Source organism: Nycticebus coucang, chromosome 5, assembly GCF_027406575.1.
Source record: "Nycticebus coucang isolate mNycCou1 chromosome 5, mNycCou1.pri, whole genome shotgun sequence".
Classification (NCBI taxonomy): Eukaryota; Metazoa; Chordata; class Mammalia; order Primates; family Lorisidae; genus Nycticebus; species Nycticebus coucang.
Genome location: NC_069784.1, coordinates 117261268 through 117287536, shown reverse-complemented (window position 1 = coordinate 117287536; position 26269 = coordinate 117261268).

Below are 26269 nucleotides of genomic sequence, written 5' to 3'. Positions count from 1 at the left end.
CTCTACTCTTTGGTAAGTGGATTGTACTAAAAATTGAAGTGCTTGGCAAATCTGTTGGTTGTGCACATTTTAAAAACTCTTTGTAAAATAAATCGTTGGAGTTCAAGCTTCCAAGTGGCCACCAGCCTGGAGCACAGCTCATGGGCAGGGGCCGCCCCACCTGTTTGACTTCCTTGCTGTCTCTCTCCTTCCCCTTGTTGGCCACTCCAGCTGAGTGGTGACATTTACTTTTTTGCTTTTATTAAATGGCAAATCTTACATTACAAAAAACTCCTTTTATGATTTTAACACACAGTTAAACAGAAATTCTATTGGAATAGTATTTTCCTACACCTTTCACGAAGATAAAATTCATTTTAAAATCTACATGAGAAATGATATTTGTGACAGCTCAATTTTAAACTGGGAAGCAGTCTAGCAAATATCCATTCCTGTGGTAACAATATCCAGCACTTAGCACTGGGGAGGCACCGCCCATTTGGCTAACATTTTTTCATATAGTTGTGTTTCAATTCCTACAACTTTATAAATTAAGAAGTATTATAAATTAAGAAAATACTCACTTTGTATTTTCAAAAATTAAGATATTATAAAGTGAAAATGATCAAATTAATGAGACTAAGTAATATATAAGAAATTTATTTTCTTACCAAAGTATGTGTGATAGACTGAATAACGGCCCTCCCGTATGTCCTTGCCCCAACCCCATGAAATTGTGAATGTTTCCTTATATGGCAAAAGGAACTTTGTTGTTGCAATTTACTTAAGGATCTTGAAATGATAAGATAATTTTAGATTAAAGTGTTGTCCCAGCGTAATCTCAATGGTCCAGGAAGAGCCAGATAAAGACAGAAAAATGCAGCATAATGACATGATGATGGAAACAGAAACTGGAGGAATACATTTTGAAGTCAGAAGCAGCAGCCATGAACCTAGGAATACTGATAGCCCCTAAATGCTGAAAAGGGCAAGGATTCTCTCCTCAGAGCCTTTAGAAGCAACCAGCCCTATGAACACCTTGACTTTAGCCAGGGAAACTAATTTTGGATAACTGATCTCTAGAACCTTAAGAGAATATATATGCATTGTTTCAAACCACCAAGTTTGTGGTGTAACTGATGACATTAGCAATATGAAACGAAAACATTATGCTTTTGTTAATAGTCTACCTGGAAATGATCCCCAGTCTTTGCCTAATTGACTAAGTTTCACATCACATTCTTTAAGAAGGCCTTTAGTAAATGGCCTAGGAAGCAATGACCACTCCCGTTTCTCTGATTCCTTAGCTCCAGACCTGTCCCTTGACCAGAGTACCTCCCTCCTTACACTTAAAGATGTCCTTTGAGTTTCTGCCCACCTAGAGGATGAGGTCACTGATGATAAAGCCACCCTCGTATTCATACTTCTATTTTTCAGCAACTGGAATACTATCTGAAACAGAGTTAACAATGTCTTTATTTATTTGATTTTTGCATGCAGGAAAAAACTTGTGAAATATTTTTAGAGTATATACTCTCTTAGAGAAATATAATCCACTTAGGTAATACACTATAATTAATACATACATACCACATAAATATTCTGATTTTCAACAGGTATAAATTTATTTTTAATATATGGATGATAGATGAACTGTACGCCAAATAACAAGTGAAAAAAGTCCAGGGATTGTATCCTTGATTTAGCTGAGCTATAATTATCCTGAGAGTTAGGAACAGCATTAGAATTGCCAAGGCCAGATAATACCAATCACTAGACTACATAATAAATAGCATATTTCTATGTTAAAAAGTGACATTCTGAGCCTATATAAATCTCTATTATTTTGTTTATACTCTTATTTGCTTTCACCATGATGAGAATAGATCACAAGACTAGGTTACTGACTGTTTCCCTGAAAATAAGTGATGTTGTAATCTTCCCTTTCCTTTGGAAAATATTTGCTTAGGCATCAAGAAAGCAAGAATATGTAGGAAATGTAATTTGTAGAAGATATTTATAGCTCAAATTGACTTTATGGTTATTAGCACCTAAAATTTTATCAGCTATCTTTTAGCTTTAACTTTTGCTGTTGTTATAGTTAGAATTTTTTCTGTTATGCACCTGGAAATGGTGTTATAGAGCCAAAGGTGAACTCTAAGCATAATGAATGATTGGAATATTCAAAGGTGAACCAAGGCATATCTTGAGCAGATTTCAGCACACATAGCATTAGTTTTACTTCTGGGACTAATTTTCATTTCAGTTTCACAGCCATAAAATCATATTCAAGGGATCATACCCTGAAGAGGAACCAAAGTTTGTCCTGCGACCATGGCTCTGTGGAATCACTTTGCTCCAAAGATCGTTTATTCAAAATAAACAAAATAGTATTATGATCTATGATTTATGTCCTTATATTAATCAACAGCTAACTTTGTAATACAAGTTATGCTCAACAGAGGCTTATAGCCAGAAGTCTTTATTTGCCATCTGTCTGCATGGATATTTTTAAAATGTTGAAAATTGCTAATGACTAAATTAAGGAAACAAACACTGAGTCAATGCAAGATTTTTTGTATAATTATTATTCCCAGATTTGCAAGCACTGAAATATTTAAAACATGTCTTATGAAGGCAGGTTTATAAAAGCATTCTAGTTATTTGGATGATAATTTGCAAGAGGATTTTTGAGGACATTAGAAGAGTTACGAAGGGCACTGTGTCCCATTTGCCTATCTATGTATTATTAAAGGTTTGTAAGCTAAAATTGTCCTTGAAGTTCTAATTTTCACATATGCAAACAAGTTATTCTACCCTAGAAGCTGTAATAGGAGACATATATCCAGTTAGGTTTTTCTGAAGGTCATGTTTTCAGTAACCTTGTGAATACACAACATGTAAATATCCATCTTTTTTTTTTTTTTTTTTTTACCCATAAGAAGCCTATTTTTTTAAAAGTTATTAAATACTATTAGATTGAAAATTAGAATAGTGAGAAGGAAAATCTCTATGAAAATGTGAAAAAGATTCTGTTCTGGCCTCCCTGGCCTGATTTAATTAAATTTCACAAATTATGATATGTTACATTTTCTTTAGTTTAACATATTTTCTAATTTCCCTTAAGAAACTAGAAATTGATCTTTAACTCATGGATTGTATTAGTTCGCCAAAGTTATGATAACGAAATACCAAACACTGGGTGGTTTAAAAAACAGAAATTTCTTTTCTTGCAGTGCATCAGGCTGACGTTCAAGACCAAGATGCCAGCAGGGACCTCCCTCTCAGCCAGGTCTCCAGGCCTTGCAGATGGCTGCCCACTTGCTGCCTCTCTGCACAAGCACCATTGGAGTCTCTCTGAGCATCCTAATCTCCTCTTCTGCTAAGGACAACACATGGACTGGATTAGGGCACACCCTAAGGCCATCATTTTAGTATATTGTATCTCTGAAAGCCCCATTATAAATACGGTCACATTCTGAGACAGTAAGAGTTAAGACATTGAAATATGAGTATTGGGAAGACGCAATTCAATCCATAGCATGGTTTACTTAGAGTTGTATTTTGCAATTTTCAACTAAATGAAGATTTTTTTTATTCCTTTCTGTTCTTGATTTCTAGTTGAATTCACCCCATTCCTTTATAGTCATATAATAAACGTAAGGTTTCATGATTTTAATTCTGCTGTTTTATAAACCAGCACATGGTCTATTCTAGTGGATGCTGAATGCACCATGTAAACCTGAGGAGAATGTGTATACTGTTTCTGGAGAAGTGTCTTATACTTGTTAATTAAATCTCATTGTTTGATGTTGTTCTGTATCCTGGCTGATCTTATGTTTAGTAGTTCTATCAATTACTGATAAAGAAGGGTTGAAATTCTCCACTATAATTTAAAATTCTTATTTTCCCCTATTCTCATTTCATCACTGTTTGCCTGTGTGTTTTGAAGTTTTTGGTGAGTAGACATTTAAGACTACAATATCTTGGTAATTAATTAATTTTATAATTAATTTCCTTCTTTGTTCCTGGTAATTGCTTTGCACCCTAAAATCTACTTTGCCTGCTATTAATATAGTCATTCTAGTTTTTTTTTCTTTTATTGGTTTCACAGTATATTTTTTTCAGTCCTTTTATTTTTAAGATTCCCATATTTTTATATTTAAGGGGAGTTTTTGATAGTCATTTTTAAAGGTTTCTTTTTCTAATGTGTTTCTTTCAGTGTTTATGTAGAGATAATGTTCATTTAATGTGATTAATGACTAAGTATTTATGTTTGTACCTAAGCCTACAGTTCTAAAGTTTCCTGATAGTTTCCTTCATTTTGTTTCCTTTTTTTCTCATTTGCTTCCTCCTTACGAGCTATCTGAACATTTTAAAATATTCTATTTTTACTTCTTACTTGTAAGTTGACTATAAATAAATGCATAATCTTTTTATAATTCCTTTTCAACTGAAGACTAAGAGAGTTTATTACCAATAAGCCTACCCTAAAAAATTGGCTAAAGGAAGTTCTAAATACAGAAAATAAATGATGAAGAAGGCATCTAAACATTAGCAACGAAGGAAGAAGAACAGAAATAGTAAATATCTGGTAAATATCTGGGAAGACTGTGATTCTCCATTTAATTTCTTTAAACTATGTTTGATAATCATAAGTTTGAAATATATTTTGTAGTTTTTCATGTTTAGAGATGTTATTTATAGGATACCTATAAAATAAAAGGAGAAATATATTATAATTTTGATTCTAAATAGAATGAGAAAACTTAAGCATGGAAAAGTGTGCCATTAATTTCCAAACACACAGGGATATATATATTTTTTCAGATATACTTGAAATCTCATTTTATTGGCATCTTGCTTAATTTTTTCATTTGTGGTTATATTTTTCATTTGTGGAATACAACTTCTATGGCTGTATAGATCTAAAAATTTTATTTAATAATTGCTGATGACTGGGTTTTATAATCTTCTATCAAATGACTATTTCAACGTTTTTAAAGTCATAAAGCTTTAATAATTTTTTCTTAGACAATAAAACTTAAGACAGATGGTTGAAATCTCACAATATGAAAATGGACTTTTATTTTCTCCTGGAGGTCTATGAAATTTTTCTCTATATAATTTGAGGCTTTTTATTATGCGATTACTAGTTTTACCTTTATATAATGATGCATTCTAGAAAAAGGTTTTCTACTCCCTTTTGATTAGAATTTTCTGGGTGTATCTTTTTCTTCATTTTCTGTTTCTTCCTCATTCATGCTTTCATGCTTTTGGCTTATACTAAATAGTATGTAGATAGATTTTAAAAATATGATAATCTCTGGTCTTAAGCTGATGAGTTTAAACCATTCACAACAATTGTAGTGAATGATAAATATTATTCTTGTCTTCATTATTACTTTCTATTTGTAGTGATTTTTCTTTGCTCTTTTTTCCTTTCTTTTATTGCCTCTTCAGGATTGTTTTAGGGACATTTTGCTTCTATTTTTTCCCTCTATCTTATTTTTAACATGTCCACTCTAATTTTAGTGGTAACTTTGAAAATTATGAGTATTTTAAAGAATAAGAAAAAAATTATCTTACATATCTCCCTTAACAATACAAGGAAATTGGAAGATTTTAATTCTAATTACCACTCTCAAATTTATGTTGTTTTATTTGTGATATTATAGATCTGTCTTTTCTTTAACCCCCTAATATTAGAGTTTAGTTTGATTATGGTTTTATATGGTTTGTTTTGATATGCCTAAATGTTTGCCAATCATTGTTTGCATATTTTCTGATATTTCAATATTCTCATTGATAATTTATATTGCTATACTTATGAATATGCCCCATTCACAAAAATCAATTCAAGTTGGATAAAAGACTTAAATTTAAGGCATAAAATAATAAAAAGCCTCGAAGAAAGCATAGGAAAAACACTGGAAGATATCGGCCTGAGGTAAGACTTTATAAAGACTGCCATGGCAATTGCAATAACAACCAATATAAACAAATGGGACTTAATTAAGTTGAAAATCTTCTGTACAGCTAAAGAGACCACAACCAAAGCAAATAGACAACCTACACACTGGGAAAAAATATTTGCATATTTTGAATCAGACAAAAGCTTAATAACTAGGATCTATAGAGAACTTACATAAATCCACATGAAAAAAGCCAACATTCCCATATATCAATGGGGAAGAGAGATGAACAGAACCTTCTCAAGAAGACAGACAAATGGCTAGCAAACACATGAAAAAATGCTCATCATCCTTAATTATTAGAGAAATGCAAATCAAAATCACCCTGAGATACCATTTAACCCCAGTGAGAATGGCCCACATCACAAAATCTCAAAACTGCAGATGCTGGTGTGGATGTGGAGAGAAGGGAACACTTTTACACTGCTGGTGGGACTGCAAACTAGTACAACCTTTCTGGAAGGAAGTATGGAGAAGCCTCAAAGAACTCAAGCTAGATCTCTTGTTTGATCCTGAAATCCCATTATTGGGCATCTATCCAGAAGGAAAAAAAAAACATTTTATCAATAAGGACACTTGTACTAGACTGTTTATCATGCTCAGTTTATAATCACCAAAGTGTGGAAACAGCTGAAATGCCCCCCAACTCAGGAATAGATTAACAAGCTGTGTGGTATATGTATACCATGGAATACTATTCAGCCATAAAAAAATGGAGAAATGGAACACATTATTTTTAGTAAAGCTTCACAAGAAGGGAGAAGCATGAATCCTATCTTGATTTGACAACAATTAATGACATGGTGGGGGTGGGGAAAGTTGAGAGCAGAGAGAGAGAGAAAGAGGGAGGGGGTGCGGAAAAGGATAAGCAGAGAGAGGAAGGAGGGGGTTGGGGGGTCTCAGTGTGTTACATATCTTGTACCCTCAATTAATCCCCAACAATAAAGTTTTCAGAAAAAGGAAAAAAAAAAAAAAAAGAATATGCTCTGGGTATTCTCATAGTGAACATAAGTTCTTTTTGTTTTATTACTATTATTTTTATTTCCATTTGTAGTGCTTTTTCTTATTTTACAATTAGGAGGTCTATGTTGCACAGGCTGGTCTCAAACTCCTGGCCTCAGGTGATCCTCCAGCACCTGTAGGGTATCTGGGATTACAGATGCAAGCCATGGTTTAAATGCCTGGCTTAAGTATCTCTGCTTGATAATGTCTTTCTATTTATATTTCGCTAAACATGTTTTTATTTGACTTTTGTTCTTAAAGGATTTTTTGGTGTTATTGAGAATTATAGATTAAGTATTACTTTCAAAAGTTTCAACATATTATATTTATAGTTTTTATTGTTGATATCATGAATAATGTTACTAATATGTCATTCTCTCATAGTTGTTTTCTTTCTCTTTCATTATTTTTAGTATCTTTTTGTTTTTGGTGTACTTTATTTATTTATTATTATTATTATTTTTTTTTTTTGCAATTTTTGGCCAGGGCTGGGTTTGAACCCACCACCTCTGGCATATGGGGCCGGTGCCCTACCCCTGTGAGCCACGGGCGCCGCCCCTTTGGTGTACTTTATTTTTATTAAAGTATAACTCATAAATGCTTTTCTCTTGGGTGTATATGCAGTTTTTTGTATCTTTTAAATATATTTGGAAAGTGTTCAGAAGTTAATTCTTCAAATATTGCTTCTTTTCACTATTTCTTTTTTTAAAGATCTCATTAAACTAATAACCCAAAGTTTAACTTTTATTTCCTATTACTTTCCTATTCTCTCTTTGTCTCTATGTTGAATTCTGAATAATTTCTTATACTCTAACATAATTGCTTCTTCAGATAGAAATAATCTGTCTTAATCTTATTTAGTAAGGTTTAGTTTTAGTTCAGCACTGATATATTATTATATCCTACATGGCTGTATTTTAAATCTGCTTGATCACTTAATGGTACACTTTTGCTTCCTATTTAATTAATTAATGTATTTGTCTCAGATGACTTTTAGCATTTTAAATATTTAATCCACAGTTAATTCATATTCATAATCTCATCACGTCATATTCTAATATTCTTGAAAGTCTAATCCTGTTTTGTTTCCTTCTTTCTGCTAAATTTCATTCCACGTTGCTTGTTTTTCTATATATTTAGTGATCATTATTTTTAAGCTTGTTTTTGAACTTTGGGTGACCTAAAAGTCTAAACTGTAGCTGTTTCTCTACAGAGGGTGGCCAGGTTGGGGCTGGACATGGCAAGGGGGTGTGCTACTAATCTCCTTCCAGGGTCTCTAGTTGATTGTGAAAATAGTTACTGAGTATTCTTCACTAGATTTATGCTAATATTGGCATTTGCTCAGAGCAACCACCATGATGTTTTTGCTTCAGGCTCAGTTGATATCCATTTATTGTCTTGATCTTTTTTTGGTGGGGAAAGGAGGTGCGGGAGGACATATCGCTTACTTTTTATGACCCAGCAATGGATTAAGGATAAACTTTCTTTACAAAAGGTATATTTTGGATCCCTGCCCTACTGTCAGCTTGAGGGAGAGACAGAGACAAATATTGAGTTGTAGCCTCAGGCTCTTTGCATCTTTGTTCTTTCTCTTTGAAATGACCTTCCCTTCTAACCTTCTTCTCCTCTCATAAACACGCTCAGCTACACACCTTCCTACCCTGGACTTTGAATCATCTTCATTTGTATTTTTAGATTCTCTCATACAGAAAACATATAGAAATACAAGCCACCAGATTAGGACCCACCATTGTATGTTCTCATTATATTTTTTTCCTTCATAGAAATGCAAAACTATTTTAATTAGATAATTTACATTAAAATCAGAGATTTTTATTTCTTTAACACCATAATACCTTCAGTGAACAGCACAGATCATAATTACACAAATATCATTAATATTAAGAAAGTAACTTAAAGGAAATGGACACAGAAGTGCAATTTATCACAGCAAGTGGAGGTGGGATTTCCATCAGTACCAAATTTGACCTCATCCAAATTAGATGAATATATCGAATTTGAAAATTCTTCTTACTATTGAATGTACAAAGCACATAACTTCCAAAGTGCCTCATAAGCCAATGTTCTTTAAAACTTAATTTTTAGTAGTTTAACAGCACTTGAAATTGAGAATTCAGATATAAAAAGCCATATTCAGGCCATTTCGTAAAATATTTAAAAGGTCTATATCTTATTACAAATATTTCTTAAATATATTTCTTGGAGGAATAGACACCTGATCTGTGGAGATTTAATAAATAACAGATATAAATAGTTACTATAAATAATAACACTGATTATCCTGTGTAATCAAACCCTTCACCTGCTGTGATATGTGCTGCATTTATGCAGATCAGCTGTAGGCCTTTCATCCATGAAATTATAGAATGTATAATGTGATGGGCCATGATATATTCAGTGTAATTGCTTATTTATAAAAAGAGCTATCAACAGCCCACTTTAAATAAATTCAGAAATCACCGTAGGGCATTTAGAAATGAATATTTTATATGACATTTTAAAAAGATTATGAGCATTTCTTTGAACAGTAAAATTAATGGCTGTTTGGCTGTTTAAACTCATCCAGTGTAGATTCAAGATAATAACATATAAACTGTAATTACTGTATTTGTGTTTTAATTAGGAATAACCATCTACCTTACTAATAATTTGATTTTTACCTAAAATATGAATAAAGGGAAAACAAATTCATGTATTAACTTTCCACATGGGTCTTTTGAAAGAAAAATCTATTTTAATGGTAACTCCCCATGCTTATCTATCTGCCTGTACATACATTAATATATTTTACCACAACAGCTTTAAATTCCATATTTTCCACCAAAAATATAAAATTTTAAAACTTTAAATGTAATTTTTAAAAATCTAAAGTGTTTAATTTCCTCACCAACAATACCTTTTGGTTTTGATCTTTAGCATGAATTAATTTTATAGTTGGAGATGGCTTAGAAAGTTAGACTTACTCATCAGAGGCCCAAATTCCCAAAACCAAGGTGAGAGAATCTCAAGAATTATGACCTTAGTCCAACATTAGATAAAGAATATTAAATTTCAGAGTCATTCACAGAGGTCATAGAAGAAATGGCACAGGGCGGTGCCTGTAGCTCAGTGAGTAGGGCGCCGGCCCCATATGCCGAGGGTGGCGGGTTCAAATCCAGCCCCAGTCAAACTGCAACAACAACAAAAAAAAAGCCGGGAGTTGTGGGTGTTGTGGCAGGCACCTATAGTCCCAGCTGCTTGGGAGGCTGAGGCAAGAGAATCGCATAAGCCCAAGAGATAGAGGTTGCTGTGAGCTGTGTGACATCACGGCACTCTATCTGAGGGCGGTACAGTGAGACTCTGTCTCTACAAAAAAAAAAGAAGAAATGGCACAATTGAAATTTGCCAAGTCCTGGATAATGGCTGTAAGTGGTCATCTAATAATAATTCATTTGGCATTAATAAAATTGCTTCAGGGGAACAAAAAGTCATGTGCATAATCTTCTCCATTCTCTGAACAAAAGTTACTTTCCATATTTATTTGGTATATTTTTCCATGTGGTGATAATAGAAATCATTAAAATAGTATTGGATTGTCTTTTTATATATTTTTTTGTTGTTGATTTTAGGACATACTGTCCTGCATAGACTTGGTTAGCTCTCTTAGCAGCAAACCAAGTGCTATGAAAGATACAGAAGACACAGGAATCCGTCTATGAGGATCACTTCTAGTCAATAAAACAAGATCTACATTTAGTTAAACATGGACACTTGCTCTACAAGTGGCAGAAATAAATACTCTAAAAGTAGGTGAAGTTACGGCAAAGTTTCAAGTTTATTTTATCAGGGTCGGCCAGGAAGAACCACCTGGAAAAAATTACCAAATTCTTACTTTTCCATTTTGCATTTTAAAACTAATACCAGAGATAAAGGATGGGAATTAAGAGAATAGGAACAACAAAGAATATTGAGTTAACTCTTCAATTTTGTAAGAATCTAGAAAGAAAGTTACCGGCTGTGGGATCTAATCACATAAGATATATTGTGATTGCTTCTTTTTTTTTTAAGTAGGAAATACAGATGTTCACAGGCTGTAGTAGAACTATAATAGTTAAACTGATTTATCTAAGAATCTCATGAACCATAGTGAAGATCAAGCCAATGAAAAGTAAAAACATACATTAATAAAATAAAGACTTTTTTCTTTAGTAGCCTTTCTTTTTTAGAGGAGTTTTAGGTTTACAGCAAAATTGAGCAGAAGATGCTGAGATTTCTCACATGTCCCCAGTCCCCATCATATATATTTGGGTGATGGCTATCATAAAAGCCCTGACTTCACGCAATGTTGAATATAACAAAATTATTATTGTTCTTTATAAATTAAAAAAAAAAATTCCCACCAGAGTCGTATTTTTTTCCCAATTGATGAACTTACAAGGACACATCGCTATCCCTGAGAGCCCCTGGTTTACACTAGGCTTCCCTCTGGGTGTGGTACCCTCGGTACAGCATCACACAGAACAGTTTTACGGTCCTAAAGTTCCTCAGTGTTCTGCCTCCCTCCCTGGCAACTCCTCGCAATCACTGATCTTTATACTATCTCCACAGTTGTGCCTTTTCCAGAATGTCACGGAGTTGGAATTATCTAGTATGCAGCCTTCTCAGACTGGCTTCACATTGAGACTTATGAAACATGTGTAGTGTAGGCATTCGTTCATAGGCGACAGTCTAAACACAGCTTCTCTAGATATCAGTTAAAAAATAGATCTTCAAGTCCTTCGATTGTATGAAGGCTTAAAGAAATTGTTAGATCTCAGAAGAAACTCAGAAGAGAGTGCTTGGGCCTGCTGGTTTCTGAGTCCCCTCCATTCCTATTCACATGCCTTTCAGAGATACATTGTTAATTTAGGTACAGGCGTTATCAATTCATGGACAAAAAAGAAGGGAAGAAATATATTCTCCCAATTGAATCCTCAGTCTTTAGTTCAATTTGACATCTCTTTCTTTCACTAATTTTCATAAGGCTGTAATAAAGGAATTAATTCTCCCCTACCGCATTCAAGTAGTAAAAAATGTGGGGAGAATTAATTTCAAGTCTAACAAATAAATAAAAATTACAATTATTCCATTAATTTTATTGTCAGTATTTCTCTGTAATAAAATTAAATGCTTTCTCATTTTAAGCCAGTAATTTGTATAAGTATTATAGAATTAATGTAATGATAGTGAATATTCATACTTAGTCTGTTCTCGAATATTACAACTGAATATTATTCAGTAAAAAGTAAACTGTATTTTTGTATAAAAATAGCATGGTGATTCATTCCTATTATAAACATCTAGAGCTTGTTTCTCAGTATAGTTCTATGTTAATAAATTATATTAGAATTTAATTTCTAGAAATTTGAATATAATAATATAAGCTATTTGCTTGAATACTGACGTTAAGCATTTAATTTCTTTTTTTTTTTACTTTCCATTTTTATAGAGTATCTTAATGATAAAAGTTAGGTGGGAGACTAATGAAGTTTTTTTTAAACTACTGCACTATCTGGAAAAACTGTATATTATGTATTGCATTTGAAAAATTACTCATTTTTTCTTCCTATCAGTGAAAGGGAGACAGATGGAAGGACAATACACATGAACTTCAAGGTGATAATTTAAAAAGTTGAAAAATATATGACCAAGCAACACGAGAAAAGGATTTTTCAGGTTGCAAATTGTATCATGATATGTTCACACACTTTATTTCCGATTTCAATATGCACTTTAAATTGATGTTTATATGTGCTAGAGGGAAACAAGTGACTCTGAAAGAATGTAGATATGAAATAAAACTGTAACTCCTAATTTCACACACACATATATAAACTGAACTGTAGTTGACATCTACAACATTTTTCATATAAGAAAAGTAATGTGATTTCCACTAATTTGTTTTGTCGTACAACTACTACAAACTGTAGAGAATTAAATACAAATTGACTTTTTTTATCCAAAGCAAAGCATTTTCTCCAGGGTAGATATGAGAATATTCTACATGAATTACTAACCGAGAAGAATTCAAAAGACGTTCATTGCACCCTGGGGAAGAAATAAAAAAGGAATGATCTCCTCCTCAGTGAAGGTGAGTGACACCCAGCATCTCAACTGACACCTCAACATGTAGTCAGAAAAATGTCTCTTCTGAATTAGACATAAGGAGAAGTCTTGTAGTCAACTATGATGAATTGCCTTTTCAAGCTTAAGATCCTATAAATTAAAAAATACCTATTGCACACTTGCAAGTGCACAACATTAGCAGATAGAAAAAAATGCTTAACGTTATTAAAAGAAGGAAAATTAACCAAATAAAATTACAATTGGTATGATGGGGTAAAGATGAAGGGAGGCTTACAGATAGCAAGAACACTCAGGGAAAACTCAATAATGGTTTGAAGGTATATCACAGTTGATTAAATTAATTGCAATTTTATGAATCAGCAGTTTTTCATTATAACAAAAATTCATAAAAGTTTAGATAAAAGTATAGATTTCAAAAAATCTATCCACAAGTATCACCAAACACTAGAATAAGTATAATCAAATATTTTTAGAATGCCCATCATGAAGGCAATTAAAATTTTTCCTCTCTGACTTAAACAGGTTTTTGTCTTCAAACAAAAATAAATCAATGAAAAGCTTAGTAAGTTATGTATAAGCCAAATGTTCAGAGCTCTCAAAAATGGGTAAATTCACACGTATAGAGAAAAGTGCACACTATTGTGTGAAGAGCACATTCATAACTTTGACTCAATCTGAATGAAAACTAAGTAGGTAATCAAAACACATGTAATCCTAACATTCTGATGAAAGAAAGAAAGAAAAGGAGGGAGGGAGGGAGGGAGGGAGGGAGGGAGGGAGGGAGGGAGGGAGGGAGGGAGGGAAGGAAGGAAGGAAGGAAGGAAGGAAGGAAGGAAGGAAGGAAGGAAGGAAGGAAGGAAGGAAAGAAAGAAAGAAAGAAAGAAAGAAAGAAAGAAAGAAAGAAAGAAAGAAAGAAAGAAAGAAAGAAAGAAAGAAAGAAAGAAAGAGAGAGAGAAAGAAAAAAATTTTTAATGCAACATTGTAATAATGAAATTTATTCACAGGAGAAAAAATTAAACCCGGTATTTCTAATTGTATAAAAAGATATATTTAAAATTATCGAGTATAGGAAGCCAATCAATATGTTCACAGTTAACTAAATCAAATTTGTACTTGCAAAGAAAGTCTGTATCTGTCTTTCGTTTGAGAAAGTTCTCTGCCTGTCCAATCATGGCTGTTAGGATTCACATAAGAGTATTTAATGACAAGATGTGAGCTAAACATTGAGCATTGTCCCAAGGAACACTCCTGTTGACATTAAATTACCATTGTAATAGTATTAAGAGGTAGGACCCTTAAGCAGTAATTATGCCATGAGAGCTGTACCTTCAAGGGTGGGATTTATTGCCACTATAAAAGGGCCAGTTCAGCCCTCTTTTGCCCTCTCTTGTCCTGCCGTCTGCCACAGGATGACACTGCAAGAAGGCCCTAGCTAGAAGCTGGCCCCTCAATCCTGTACTTCCCAGCCTCTGGAACTGTAAGCCAATCCATTTCTGTTCACTAGAAATTACCCAGTCTCAGGTATTTTATAGGAACAAAAATAAAACATAGATATTGCTCTAAGGTTCTGGTGAAATCACTAAAGGCTTAAGATTGATAAGGATATGCTTCCAATATAGCTCTCAGCTCATCATTATGAAACTGGTCTTGGGTCACCCACCTGGATCAGTTTCAAGATTAAAATGATCAGAATGAAACTTCTTAGACCACCAGTGTGCTTGTGCATTCATTAGCCTAGCCACATCCCTCCCAAACGTTTCATTGATATTTCTATCTGTACTGCATTAGTTCCAGGACAGCACTCATATTTGAAAATAGCATGAATTTTTTACTCATCCATGGTTTCACAAGAATAGCTCTAAAATGAATTTGGAAGATAATCCCAAGCCAATACATGTGTTTGAAAGAATGTATGTTCACAATAAAAATAAAATAGAGAATGTCAAAGGGAAATGTCAAGGAATCAGCTGTCAAACTTAGTACTAAGGAAATTGAATATCTCATACTTAATAAGTAAATAAATAAAATAAGATACCAGTTTACTTGCATGACTATTATAAATATCAATTAAAAAAATTATTTTGAAAAACATAATAGATTCTTCAAAATAAATATTATTGTGATAGAATGCCAGTATACCTATAAACTTGGACAATCATCTATCAATTATTTATTATATGGGATGATTACCATATGACATTTTGAGTGAAATAGCACATTACAGCATATTTTAAAATTAGATCTTTTATTATTTATATAGTAGTAGTGATACTGTTGTGAAAGTTATTGGGAGAATGACAGGTTATATAACTTTCTTGGAATTATGGTAACTGGTATGCTACAACCTTACTTTTTGACATGTTAATACATTATCACTGATATATTAGAACATAAAGTTTAAATCTAGTAATAAAATATTATTTAAATGCATTATAAAATCTGTATAACAAATGAATAAGTCTTTTGTAATTTTCTGGGATCTAATAAGGTAGCAGACCCTTACCCAGAAAATACCACTGGGTAGAAACACTTTTCTCTCTGCTGAGAATAATCTTTCCCTAGATAATGGGATGTTGCCCTCTCCCACCACTGTCAGGTCTTGACACATTTCTTTCCAGCACAGTTAAGACTTGCCTTCCCCTTATCTAAATCAAATACTTCATTCCTGACACTGACATCATCTTTTATTGCTTTACATTTTCTTGTCAGCAGCTAACATACACTGTATGTTCTCTATTCATCTGCATTGTATTTTGTCTGTATTCTCTTAGTAGAATGCAATTCTAAGGCAGACTTTAAAATATGTTTGTTTTTCTTGCTATAATTCAATACTCAATAGCTACAACTACAATGCTGTTGGCATCCAAATATCTTTCAATGAAGAAGACAGGCATATGGCCTGTCTCATCAGAGAAATGCAAATCAAAACCTCTTTAAGATATCATCTAACTCTAGTAAGATTAGCCCACATAACAAAATCCCCAAACTTCAGATGTTGGCATGGATGCAGAAAGAAGGGAACACTTATAAACTGCTGGTGGGAATGCAAGCTAATATGATCTTTTTTAGAAAGAAGTTTGGAGAATACCCAAGGAACTAAAAGTAGACCTACAGTGTGATCCTGCAATTCTTCCTCTAGATATATGCCCAGATGATCTAAAATCATTTTACAACAAAGACATTTCCAACAGAGTGTTTATTGAAGCCCCATTCATAATTGCCAAGACATAGAAACAGCCCAAGTGCCCATCGACCCATGAATGGATTAACAAACTGTGGTATATGTACATCAAGGAATACTATGCAGCCATAAAAAAGATGGTGACTTCACATCTTTTATGTTTACCTGGATGGAACTGGAACATATTCTTCTTAGTAAAGTATCTCAAGAATGGGGGGAAAAAAGTATCCAATGTACTTAATACTACTATGAAATCAATATATAAGTACCTACATGTTTATAAGAATGGTAAAACATAACTATAGTCCAGAAAGTATAAGGGAAGAGGAGAGAAAGGGGAGGGGAAGGGCAAGGTGGGAGGAGGGAATGTATTTGTGAAGACCTCACCTAATGTGCATTATGCAATGGTACATTTCAAAACTATTCAGAAAAGAATATAATTATGATAGATGTGTAAAAAAATTAATTGATACGGGCGGCGCCTGTGGCTCAGTCGGTGGGGCGCTGGCCCCATATACCGAGGGTGGCGGGTTCAGGCCCAGCCCGACTGAACTGCAACCAAAAAATAGCCGGGCGTTGTGGTGGGCGCCTGTAGTCCCAGCTACTCGGGAGGCTGAGGCAGGAGAATCGCTTAAGCCCAGGAGTTGGAGGTTGCTGTGAGCTGTGTGATGCCACGGCACTCTACCGAGGGCGATAAAGTGAGACTCTGTCTCTACAAAAAAAAAAAAAAATTAATTGATACATGTATGATGAATAAATAAATGATGACAGTATAAAGTTTTAAATTTAATATAAATTTCTTTGCCTAATAAAGATCTAAATGGTGACTCAACCACGCTTACTTAACATAGAGTGATACAAGAATAAGAATAATGTAAAGGCAAGAGTGATAAAAGAAATACTGACTCTCTTTAAGGATGCTTGAAATAACCTCTCCATGTATTTACATATGCAACGAAGACAGAATTTTTTTCTAAAATAAAGAAAATGACAGAGATATATATTACAGTGAAAATGTGTTCAAAAATGATAAGGTATAGAAAAAGCAAATTTTTTTGTTTTAAATAAGATACATTAATTTTTTAAAAAAATAAATGTATATATTAAAACCCTTTTCAGATTTTGAATAAAAGAAATATAAAAAACTAAGTCTACTAAAATTGGAAAAGGATCAATTCAGAGAACTTTCTAGAAAGTATTGATTTATGTATGTGCTTTATTGTTTCAATTTTCCCTCTATTTGTTTGTAAGCTTTATGCTCTATTTCTACTCCTTCAATAGTTACCTGTAAATTGAGTAATGCATTTTTAACTCATAAAACTCCAATGTTAATGCATATTTTACCCTTATCTTGGACATGGCCAGGAACCTTTATAACAGCAAATAAAACTCATTTTACTGCCTTGCCAACTTGCATGATGTTGGTGTTATACATTTTAAGATCTCATAATGTTATTTTATTAATACTTTATATATTTTAAGTAGATGTAGATTATTTACATTTGAGGCATTTGCTTTTGTTTTTAAGGACTGTTGATAAAATAATTAGTAAGCCTATAAAATTAACTAACCTGATAATTTGCCTAACTAACAATTTTTTTTTTTTTGCTTTTTAAATTTTTGTTTTGTTTTGTTTTTTGGTCTGGACTGGGCTTGAACCTGCCACCTCCATCATATGGGGTCCAGTACCCTACTCCTTTGAGCCCCAGGCACTGCCCTGTTTTGCTTTTTTCTAAAAAAAGATCTTTATTCACCCTTCTTCATATATTTTGATGGGTATAGAATTCTACATGACATAATTTTTCATCATATAAATTTGATACTAATCTTTGGCTTCTCCATTGTTAACATAGAAAAGTCAACTGGCCTTTAATTAAATCTATATTTGTTTTTCTCTAGATGTTTTCAAGATATTTCACTCTATCTTCTTTCTTTGGCAATGATTTTCTAGTTGTATTTTTTTTCCTATTTAGAATTCTTAGGCATCTTGAATGTATAAATGTTTATCTCTCAAAAATCTGTAAAATTCTCAGACTTAACTCTTGAAAATAGTTCTTTTGTCCTGTTCCATCTCTCTTTGTGTAAAAAAAAATCAATTAAATATATTTAATTAATTTAATTGACTTAATTGATTTAACTGATTTCATGTATTGAATGCACATGGCATGCCGGTTACATAGGACACTTCGGTACAGAGCGCTGTCAGCAACATGTCTTCACTGACATTAGAATTTCTCACTGCGTTTTCTAGTTTCCTAAACTAAACTTCTATATTTTTCATTTTTTGTTAGCGTCAGGCTACATTCTGAATAATTCTCACAGACCTGCTACTCAGTTCCTTCTTTCTTTCCATACTTACTTCTAATCTGGGGTGACATTGAGCCTTGTGTTTACAGCTAGTGCCTTTTACTTTACATTACTTGAATTTCTATTTTATTCCTTTTGAAATCTGCTTTCATATTCACTAAATTTTTTTTAGATGTTTATTCCTATAATTATGAAAATTACAGATGTAGTATAGTCTGATACATTCAAGATATATACATAGATAGATAGATATTTAAATCGGTTTATATTAGGCTACTAAGTATGAAATGTCAAAATTCCTTAAGTACTAAGTTTGACAACTGATACCTCTGGTATTACACTTTGACATTTCTTGTGTTTTGTTTTTTTTTTTTTTATGGTGAAGAAATATCTTCCCTCTTTCAAACGAGTGTACGGGCTTGAGATTATCTTTCACAGTTTTCTTTCAAGTTTCCTCATTTTGTTGTATTTTGCTTTACTGTGCTTCACAGATACTGCATTTTTAAATTTTGAATGTTTATGGTGACCCTGTGTCAAGCAACTCGATTTGCAACAATTTTTTAACAGCATGTGTTCACACAGGTCTCTGTGTCACATTTTGGTAATTCTCACAATATTTCATAATTGTTCATTATTATTATAATACTTGTTATGGTGATCTGTGATCACTGATCATTGATGTTACTGCTGTAATTGTTTTGAAGCACTACAAACTATACCCATAGAGGGTGGTGAACATTTTTGTTTCTTATTTTAGGTTGACATGAGGGTATAAACAACTACATTACAATATTTGCATTTGTTAGGTAGAGTCCCTTTTGTGACCCACACCCAAAATGTGTGCCATTGTGCTCCCTTCTCTCTTACATTGTGCTCCCTTCTCTCTTCCCCACTCCCCACTCCTGCATCCCAACTTGAATTGAATTGGGCTTCTCTCTTATGTGGTCATGTATTAGATCACCTCTTGGCTTCACATTAGTATTAAGCACATTGAATATTTGCTTTTCCATTCTTGTGATACTTTACTAAGAAGAATGTGTTTTAGCTCCATCCCGGTTAATACAAAGTCTCCATTCTTTATTTAGAGCAATTCTTCTGAAATCTTCGTTAAGTCAAAATTCATGTTATTTTTGAAGATGAGTTCTGTCAAGGAACCAATGCAGCACGGACAGCTAGAAATATCAACAAAATCTTTGGGAAGAATGTGGCTAATGAATGCATATCCATGGTTTGAGAAATTTTACTCTGGTGATTTTAACTTGAAATTGAGCCACATGGGTTACCCAAGACCAAGGTGGATAATGATGAGCTGAAAGCTATATTGGAAGTGAATTCATCTCAACTTATGTTCTAACTAAGTAGCAAGGTTGACATTGCTATTCCAAAAATACTGGACAATTTGATGCAAACCAGCAAGGTAAAGAAGATGGATAGATGGGTTCCCCATGAATTAAATGACTGTCATAAGAGAAATACATGTCTCAAAGCTTGCCTTCCTTTGCTGTCATAACATTAAAGTGAACCATTTCTACACCATGTTGTTACATGTGATGACAAATGGATTCTTTTTTGACAATGGCCAAGGTTTGGCACCATGGTTGGACATCATAAAGGAAGTGCTGAAATATAATCCAAAACTGAATATTCATCTAAATAAGCTATTCATGTCTGTTTTGGTGGTCTAGCACTAGTATGATCTACCACAGTTTCATGAAACCTGGGCAATTGATTACAGGGATGTCTACTGCAACCAAGTGGATGAAATGATGAGGATGTTTGCAATTAAACAGCTGAGATTGGTCAATAGAGATCAGCTAATCCTCTGCAAGACAATGATGGTGGTGTAACAAGCTACCATTAAGGTGGCAAAACTGTGTTGATAGTTTAAGCACACACTTTGATTAATTGTATTGCTTCTTGTTTGAGATACAGTAAACTGAACTCTTGATCTGAAGTCAGACATTTTGTACTCAGTGACCTCTCATTGTCTTTTGCATTTGCCTCGTCTCACTCACGGTGTCTTGTTCTCACATAAGCCATGGATGGTTATTTATTTTAATAAAGTAACATGGTTAACTCCTCCTTCAGAGGAGATTATCCTTTGCTTCTATTAGAGCATTGAGAATGCCAAATGTTTGACGTCAATTCATACTCAAGGATTAAGATTTCTTTCACACCCTCAACTAATGCAAAGGTAAGCAAGGAATTCAAGGCTGATTCACTTCAGATATTTCTTTAAAGGTTTATCCCTTTGAGGCTACAGTTTAATATCCCAGCTTAATTTGTTAAATTAAAATTAATGTATTTTATACAATTATTTCATAAGTAAAGTGTATTATAAATTAATTTCTTTTATAAATAAGTTTTTTAACTTTCATAAAACTTGAGCTTTATTTCTGACTTTCTAGTTAGTGAAGCTGCTAAAGTTGTATTTCCACTTCACTTTTTTTCTTACTGATTGACAAATGCCTTTAAATTACAAAGAATTTTGTGTGCTCTAATTTTCGCCTGTATTTGGTCTGAAGAGTCCTCAATATCTTGTCAGCTCTCCAAAGTTCTCAAACTGATATTTAAATGATTTTACCCAGCAGGATCACTGGTCTTGGTCACGTGTTTCTTCTTTATCAGAAATGGAACTATTTTATACAAAGACCACTTGATACCAATATATCCACATTTATACACTCCAGAATATATTACAGATAAACTGACTGACAGATAGATGTAGATGTGCATACACATTTACATACAGAGTAATGAACACATAAAAGAAACATAATTATAAATGACAACTTTTACTTAAGTCTACTACATATTGTATTTTTGATATTTCCATAGTTAAGGAACATGGAAGTGATTCACTCAAACGCTAACCCAACAATCAAGAAACCCAGTATACCATGTAGGAAATTACTGTATTGATTTATATCGGCCAAATATAACATTCTTCTTAATTTTTTCTTTTACATTTTGCCTAAAGTGAATGGTAGATTTTTCTTTAAAAGAAGACAGTTAAATATTTAGACTAATGTTTTTGGATTTAGTGTAGTAAGTATTTGTTATATTTATTGTTTTCTAACACCTTTCTTCACACCAGGCTTCTTAAGTGCTTCCTGTGTACGCTTCTACAGACCTTTATTTTGTTATTTTTCGCATTATTTTAATTGCTTGCATGTATGTCTCCTTTCAAAAGAAGCACTTTAGGCAAATTAAATTTAGCAGAGTTTGTTTGAACAAAGAACAATTTTTGAATGGGGAAATACCTCCAGAACTCTTCACAGAAATATGACCAGGAAAGATTTATAGACTAAAAAAGGAAGAGACTTACAAAAACAACTTGGTTGGTTACACCATGACACTTGCCTTATGTGGGCCTTGCGTAACGAGGCGTTTACTTTATAGGGACACGGTCTGGTTAGTTGGCTGCCTACGAATGGCTGAAGCTGTACTGCTATGACTGGCTGAAACTCAGCTCTCTGCTGCAGGGACGTACACTTAGTTAGGTTACAGTTTGTTTATATATGAAGTTTGGTTGCGTTTCGTCACTTATGGAGACAGCTTAGGCCAAATTTAGTTAAATTTAACCCATCTAGAATATACGATCCCATGTGTTGGGATTCTTTCAATTCCTTACTAATAAACTAATTTTGCCTTGTAGGAAGTAATTCAAAGCAAAGATGCTGTGGAACTCTTTAGTAATCCTATATAAACCAGTATCCCAAAGCAGCTAGGGTTATAAAATGGTAAAACGGGCTATTGGCCAGTCAGGCATATCTTTGTAGAGGAGAAATCACATAAATAACTTAGTGTGGTGTTTTATTAATCATTGTGGTATGTTCTCTGAACCAGCAAACAACTTGTGCTGCCATTCTCCCCACCAACGGAGTATGTGAAAGAACAAAAAGTAGAAGAAAGACAAGTGCAGTGTTTCTCATTATGGTAGTTCAAAGATTGGCATTTAATCATTCAGAATCATGAATACATTCAAAGTAATTTGAAATGTGTCCAAGGGGCAAAGGCAAACCATCAGAAGTAAGGAGTATTGTTGGTGACCTAGATTATTGGGAGTGGAGGAGGAGGGCATACGGAGATGTGTTTGAAGGCTAGAAGAGTGGTCGCATACATGTTACTGATGACTTGGACTCAAATTATGGTATTGAAAGAGTTGAAGAGAGGACTGCTTCATACAGACTAAATCATCTAGGTTTATTACTGTTGAAAATACGTTGAAACAAAAAGTTAATGTCAGATTTTATATAACATCTAGATTGTATATTTAAGTAGCAGGCTTGATGACAACATTTTTGGTTAGTGTTTCTGCAAGATATGTAGTTCCAGATGCTCAGCAAATGGCATAAAATATTATCAGGTAGTTAAAAGAGTAAACTGAAGTTACATGTAACATCATTACATCTTAGAAACGATTCTTTGGTGTGGAAAAAAAATGAGTAATTACTGGATGTAGTCTTGTGGATCTCATTTTTTAATAAAAAATTATATATATATATATGTTTCAATATTTTAAACAATTATATATTTCTATATGTTTATGAAGACATAATATATATATGACTACCTAAATAAATGAATTCTTTTTTCAATTAGCTTGGTGTTGATAAATGCAAAATCTAAGATAGTGGTTATTTTCCAGTGGGAAAGTAGGAAGGTGGCATTGGCGAAAAGCACAGCTTCAAACCAATGGCTAATGTGTCTTAGGAAGAGGCATGGTTTTGTGGAGACTTGTTTCATTATTATGACTAATGAGAACGTCTATCTACCACATAAATCTCATATGTTTAAATACGATGTAATAACAACAATTATAAAAATATTTCATCAGGTATAAAAGAATATCCCATAGAGGGAAAAAGTGGAGGGTGTTAGGACACAGGTAACAGTGTTACCGTGACAGAATATAAACTTTCCTTTAGGGAGCACAGAGAAGGAGGTGAAGAAGCACACAGTGTCTTAGAGATACCAGCTTGCTGTGGGTTAAGAGAGGATCCACAGTGCAGAAGTCAATGGGAAACATGGAAAACAGGAAGTAAATTATACCTTGAAGAGAAGGAAATAAAAATATACGGGTTATTGACAGCACAAAGTGAATAAGATACATCAGCGTTTGGAAAGAAGACACTGGATTTATCAATTATTAGTTATGCTGTTTCATATATTGGCTACATTACAGTTTGAGGAAGGTGGTAAATAACAGCACATGTAAATATTGACAAAGAATTTTATGTTTAAGATATTACTTTGCTAGCTGCCATACCAGCAATACCACACATTGGGTTAAACAACAGAAGTATATTTTTCCACAATTCTGGGAACTTAGAAGCTGAGAAAACAGTGTTGGCAAAGGTTCTTTCTTCCGAGGGCCCCCTCTCTGATTAGTGGGTGCCTTCTCACTGTGCCTTCCCTTCACCCGCTCTTTTCTCTGTGTTGTGTGAATGTCCACACCTCCCTTTGTGCCCCTGGCCCTGGTGCCTCTCTGTGTGTCCTATCTCCTCTTCTTGTAAGGACCCCAGTGAGATTGGATTAGAGTCCACATGGGTGGCTCCATTTCATGCAATTACCTATTAAAAGGCCCTGTTATTCAATACAGTCACATCTTATGGTCCTGGAGATTAAGGCTTCAAAATATGACTTTTAGGGGGACACAATTCAGATCACAACATTGACCTTACTTTGGCTATGTCCAGATATCTCAGAGAACTTATGCTCAGCTGATTTTTTATTAGTCCCGCCTATCAATTAAATTTTTTCAACTATTGAACCCAATTCTTGTTCTGGATGATGATGGAGTTCAACAGTTACCTAAGTCCTACCACTATAAAATTAGATTAATAGGGATTGAATGACCCCTTAAGTAATTTGTGAGGAACTGCTTTGTATCACCTCTCAAAAAATAACTAGCATATCATGACACTTGAAGACGTATATAGTAATTGTCACGCTTACTTCTTTTCTCCTTTCTAGGACAGCCTGAGGGCTCTTTTCCTATACCATGAACATTTTTTTCCCTTAAATAGGAAATTATTCTGTATTTGTCTGGGGTGTGGGAGGGGTATGAAAATAAAGCATCCTTGACAGGTACCCTAGAGATATCCAGAGGACTTGCTCAGTGGTTCAGTACATCGAACCAAAGGGAAAAATTATACTTCATTATGTTGTAAGCTCAAACCCAAAAGCATATCCCACCTGAGTCAAATTAACTTTCCATCACCATGTAAAGCATGACATAATGAACGTTAACTAAAACTCTTAATGGAAAGAGTGTATTTTAACAGTTTTGTTTGGATTATATAAAAATTCAATTTTATATTCAGAACCTGGGCAGGAAAATAAACGTAATTAGACATTAATGTGATTCTGCTGGTGATATTCTCATAGAGCAAGGGATATAGACAAGCATCCTCGAGACCTGAAGAACATATAATCATCACCTAAGTGTGCATTTGAATGTAGAGGTTTGAACCTAAGAAGGTTCTTTTCCTAAGAGCTTTGACTTTCTGAAGATCAGAGATGTGGGTTTACTTTGTGTCCATATGGTGTGATACACCAGTTGTTGGAATGAGAAGTAAAAATATCTGTAGAGCAGGTCTGGCCAGCAAGCGGAGAGAGATGAGATGTGTGAAGAGGAGGCACATTATTAGCACATGAACAGTCCTCAGGGAGAAAATTATACACAAGGAGTGGTATTTTGGGATATATTACATGTTAAAACTATGTTAATTTCTTGTGAAGCCACCTTCAAGGATTTTTATTATTCAGAGGCAAATAATGTCTCTTCCTCTGTCTTTGAAAGTGTTGTTCTAATTTGAGAACTAATGTTGAGCAGTGGACGTGTTTGAACCTCTATTCTAGTCCTTCGTTCCACTCATTCTTCTGTTATGTTTCTTCCTTCTAGTGTTCTTCAGCGTGACCTTAAGCAGTTCACTGAATCTTCGTTGTTAACTCCACATCCTAATTTTCTCTTATAATATTATTAAGCATATGCATGTTCTACTATGTGGGGAAGTACGTGGAAAAATCTTGACAAGTATAAATATATTAATATATTGTTCCTGTTTAGAAGAAGGTTATATTCAAAGAGAGAAAAAAATACAGATTCGGAGGCATCAGAAGGGGCTTCTAACTAAAAATGCTGAGGAGGGATGAGTTTTTGCCCAATTCCAGAAGAATGTTTTGATATGCCATTTTGTTGGTTTTATGAGACCTTTTATATGTCATACACTATGGTACATTTTTCTCCTGTAACAGGCAGAACAATCATACAAGCAAAATATTATTATTTTCATAGTTTAATTAACTTGGCTAAGCTTACATGGTCAGAATTACTCTAACTGGTGGGGGGAAAAAACCCAAACAAACAGATTCAGTAAGCTGCTTCCTGTTACTCTGGTTAGAGTTACGGCTTTACTTACGTATTTGACATGTACAAAATTTGTATTAAATCAAATATTTGGGGTCATTTCAAACAATTTAAGGAACTGCATTCTACCTTTGTAGTCTTTTCAAATGATTGTGAATGGATATAAAGACGAATTGACATGGGCGGCGCCTGTCGCTCAGTGAGTAGGGCGCCGGTCCCATATGCCGGAGGTGGCGGGTTCAAACCCAGCCCCGGCCAAAAAAAAACCACAAAAAAAAAGACGAATTGACATAAACCCCCTTACAGTTTGCATCTTTAACATTC